Consider the following 5209-nt stretch of genomic DNA (forward strand, 5'->3'; position numbering starts at 1 on the left):
CCAGGCATTATTTCCTATTAAGTCGGGGAACTTTTGCATCATGATCGTACTGTGAATTATCATTAGATATTTTATGTAGGCTGAAGTTTCGTCCTTTTGTGGGCTTGGCTGAATCATTTGAGGGAAGAGCCTTTGAAAAGTATTCAGTAAAGTGGTCGTCAAGTTATAAAATTCTCAGCTATTATTATTATTATTATTATTATTATTATTATTATTATTATTATGAAAAATATTCAGTAAAAGTGTCGGCATGTTATAAATGCTCAGATATTATTATTATTATTATTATTATTATTATTATTATTATTATTATTATTATTATTATTATTATTATTCAGAAGATGGTATTTATTCGTATGGAACATTGACTTGAAATTCAAGCCCCAAAAGAACATGGTGCTCATTCGAAAGGAAGACGGATAAATTAACCAACTCATAAATAACAGAATAAATATAAGATAAAGTAGGAATGCATAATATATGTGTGTGCATATTCGGAGGAACAAACAAACAGACTATCCACACGGGATTTTCATCCAGTGTAAAAAATATTATATGATTCTCATCGTCATATTAAAAGAAAAACTTTAATCCAGATGTTTCGTAGTTCAATGCATTTTAAATCATGGCAGCTATAATTCATGTGTGTCACTCTCTAGGCAAACTCCTTTAAGCTTTGAGAAATCTTGTGACATTAAATTCAGTCGAAAAATGTTTGTTCATTAAGAGGAGCATCTTTTTATCTTGAGCTTGAATGAGCTTGAGAGTTTCCTTAGTCTCTCTCTCTCTCTCTCTCTCTCTCTCTCTCTCTCTCTCTCTCTTCTCTCTCCAATTATTGTAATAAACTCTGATACACAAAAGTTCGGATGTAGCTAGCCACCTCTCTCTCTCTCTCTCTCTCTCATATCCTAAACTCTGATACACAAAAGCTTGTAACAAGTCATCCCCCCCCTTTCTCTCTCTCTCTCTCTCTTATCCTAAACTCTGATACACAAAAGCTTGAATGTAGCAAGTCATCCTCGCTCTCTCTCTCTCTCTCTCTCTCTCTCTCTCTCTCTCTCTCTATCCTAAACTCTAATACACAAAAGCCTGAATGTAGCAAGACATCTCTTTCTCTCTCTCTCTCCCCTAAAGCTCTGATACACAAAAGCTTGAATGTAGCAAGTCATCCCTCCCCCCCTCTCCTCTCTCTCTCTCTCTCGTCTCTCTCTCTCTCTCTTGTCAGTGACAGTCCGAGCATACATAACTTTAATTTCGCGGAATGTGCTGAAACTTATAATGTAGTCGCTCATATAAAAACCACCTAAATTCGCATTTTCAGTAAGAATGTGACTTGAAAACTGTTACACATTAATATCTTAATTCACCATGAGCACTTTTTCAAGAATTACAAATGAGAAAGTTACAAACTGGAACAAAATTTTCATGTGACTAAAAAGGAAATCATATGAAAAAGAAGCAAGTTTATATATAGATGAAAAAGTAAGTAGTCTAAACACTGATTGATATATATATATATATATATAATATATATATATATATATATATATATATATATATATATATATATATATATTTCATAATAATAGTATTAATGATTATTTTTCATATAATAATAATAATAATAATAATAATAATAATAATAATAATAATAATAATAATAATAATATGCAGGAGCAAGATTAGTAGCAGAACTGATGGGGATTCGAACACCAACACCACCAGCACAACCAACCCAACAGAAACCAAAACAGCAACCTCCTTGGAAAAGGCGCCTGGAAAAGCAAATCATGGTGATGAGATCTGACTTGAGTAAACTGAAAGAGATGGCAGAAAAAAGGCTAAGAAGCAAGAAAAACAAGGGAGGAAACTCAACGAGAAATACAAAGTACAAGAGAGGGGACTAAACAACACAATAGAAGATGTAAAACAAAGGCTTAGGCCAAAGCACACAAGATCCAACGGTACATGAACAGGAATAAAGGATACCAACAGAACAAACTATTCGAACCACCAGAAAAAACTATACAGCCACTAAGAGGGGAAGACAACCACCCAGAAATTCCTGAAGCCGAACCAAGTAAGAGACTCTGGGAAAACATATGGAGCAATCCGGTATCACACAACAAACATGCAACATGGCTCCAGGAAGTCAAGGAAGAAGAAACAGGGAGAATAAAACAAAGATTCACAGAGATCACGACAGACACAGTCAGACACAAACTAAAGAAAATGCCAAACTGGAAAGCCCCAGGTCCCGATGAAGTCCATGGATACTGGCTCAAAAACTTCAAGGTCCTACACCCACGAATAGCAGAACAACTCCAGCATTGTATCTCAAATCACCAAGCACCCAAATGGATGACCACAGGAAGAACATCCTTAGTACAAAAAGACAAGAGTAAGGGAAATATAGCCAGTAACTACAGGCCTATCACCTGCCTACCAATAATGTGGAAGTTACTAACAGGTATCATCAGTGAAAGGCTATACAACTACCTAGAGGAGACAAACACCATCCCCCACCAACAGAAAGGCTGCAGAAGGAAGTGTAGGGGCACAAAAGACCAGCTCCTGATAGACAAAATGGTAATGAAAAACAGTAGGAGAAAGGAAAACCAACCTAAGCATGGCATGGATAGACTATAAGAAAGCCTTCGACATGATACCACACACATGGCTAATAGAATGCCTGAAAATATATGGGGCAGAGGAAAACACCATCAGCTTCCTCAAAATACAATGCGCAACTGGAATACAATACTTACAAGCTCTGGAATAAGACTAGCAGAGGTTAATATCAGGAGAGGGATCTTCCAGGGCGACTCACTGTCCCCACTACTCTTCGTAGTAGCCATGATTCCCATGACAAAAGTACTACAGAAGATGGATGCCGGGTACCAACTCAAGAAAAGAGGCAACAGAATCAACCATCTGATGTTCATGGACGACATCAAGCTGTATGGTAAGAGCATCAAGGAAATAGATACCCTAATCCAGACTGTAAGGATTGTATCTGGGGACATCAGGATGGAGTTTGGAATAGAAAAATGCGCCTTAGTCAACATACAAAAAGGCAAAGTAACGAGAACTGAAGGGATAAAGCTACCAGATGGGAGCAACATCAAACACATAGATGAGTCAGGATACAAATACCTGGGAATAATGGAAGGAGGGGATATAAAACACCAAGAGATGAAGGACACCATCAAGAAAGAATATATGCAGAGACTCAAGGCGATACTCAAGTCAAAACTCAACGCCGGAAATATGATAAAAGCCATAAACACATGGGCAGTGCCAGTAATCAGATACAGCGCAGGAATAGTGAATGGAGGCAAAGGCAGAACTCCGCAGCATAGATCAGAAAACCAGGAAACATATGACAATACACAAAGCACTACACCCAAGAGCAAATACGGACAGACTATACATAACACGAAAGGAAGGAGAGAGAGGACTACTAAGTATAGAGGACTGCGTCAACATCGAAAACAGAGCACTGGGGCAATATCTGAAAACCAATGAAGATGAGTGGCTCAAGAGTGCATGGGAAGAAGGACTAATAAAAGTAGACGAAGACCCAGAAATATACAGAGACAGGAGAAAGACAGACAGAACAGAGGACTGGCACAACAAACCAATGCACGGGCAATACATGAGACAGACTAAAGAACTAGCCAGCGATGACAATTGGCAATGGCTACAGAGGGGAGAGCTAAAGAAGGAAACTGAAGGAATGATAACAGCGGCACAAGATCAGGCCCTAAGAACCAGATATGTCCAAAGAACGATAGACGGAAATAACATCTCTCCCATATGTAGGAAGTGCAATACGAAAAATGAAACCATAAACCACATAGCACGCGAATGCCCGGCACTTGCACAGAACCAGTACAAAAAGAGACATGATTCAGTGGCAAAAGCCCTCCACTGGAGCCTGTGCAAGAAACATCAGCTACCTTGCAGTAATAAGTGGTACGAGCACCAACCTGAAGGAGTGATAGAAAACGATCAGGCAAAGATCCTCTGGGACTATGGTATCAGAACGGATAGGGTGATACGTGCAAACAGACCAGACGTGACGTTGATTGACAAAGTCAAGAAGAAAGTATCACTCATTGACGTCGCAATACCATGGGACACCAGAGTTGAAGAGAAAGAGAGGGAAAAAATGGATAAGTATCAATATCTGAAAATAGAAATAAGAAGGATATGGGATATGCCAGTGTAAATCGTACCCATAATCATAGGAGCACTAGGCACGATCCCAAGATCCCTGAAAAGGAATCTAGAAAAACTAGAGGCTGAAGTAGCTCCAGGACTAATGCAGAAGAGTGTGATCCTAGAAACGGCACACATAGTAAGAAAAGTGATGGACTCCTAAGGAGGCAGGATGCAACTCGGAACCCCACACTATAAATACCACCCAGTCGAATTGGAGGACTGTGATAGAGCAAAAAAAAAAAATTAAAAAAAAAAAAAAAAATAAAATAAAATATAATAATAATAATAATAATAATAATAATAATAATAATAATAATAATAATAATAATAATAATAATAATAATAATATCTGAGCATTTCTAACATGACGACACCTTTACTGAATATTTTTCAAAATAATATATATATATATATATATATATATATATATATATATTATATATATATATTTATTAATGACATCATGGCAATGCAGTTCCCGGTTTTTTTCTATCTAATTAATGGCAACAACTTTTCTGATTTCTGACCTCGGTCACAAACGTATAGTAACCTAGCTAATTGTATGGTACAGAAAACATAACTTCTGAGCTGCTATCTGCTATGTTTGTAATTACGACATTTACCCATCAAGCGGTGATGAATGCTTAGGTTCAAGGTGGGGGTTGGGGGAGTACACGGGTGGGGGGTGGGGGGGCGAATTCCAGGTAGGACTTGGCTACCTAGATTAGGTTAGTTGGGGAAGGTTAGGTTAGGGGGTATCCCAGCTTGTATCTCTGTAATTAATACTGGAGATTTTAGTGTAATTCCTTCCAATTGATCTTTTATTATTGTTAGGTGGGTAAAGAAGGGGCCTTTACTCTTGTCGCTTACTCCTGAGTGTTTCTTGTCAGAGTCAAATATAAATTTTAAATTCACATTAAAAGTCGGTTCTGCCTAATATAACTCTAGAGGTTTTTTTATTTTTTTTATGGTCGGCATTACG

Source organism: Macrobrachium nipponense, chromosome 42 (genome assembly GCF_015104395.2).
Source record: "Macrobrachium nipponense isolate FS-2020 chromosome 42, ASM1510439v2, whole genome shotgun sequence".
In the NCBI taxonomy this organism is placed as follows: domain Eukaryota; kingdom Metazoa; phylum Arthropoda; class Malacostraca; order Decapoda; family Palaemonidae; genus Macrobrachium; species Macrobrachium nipponense.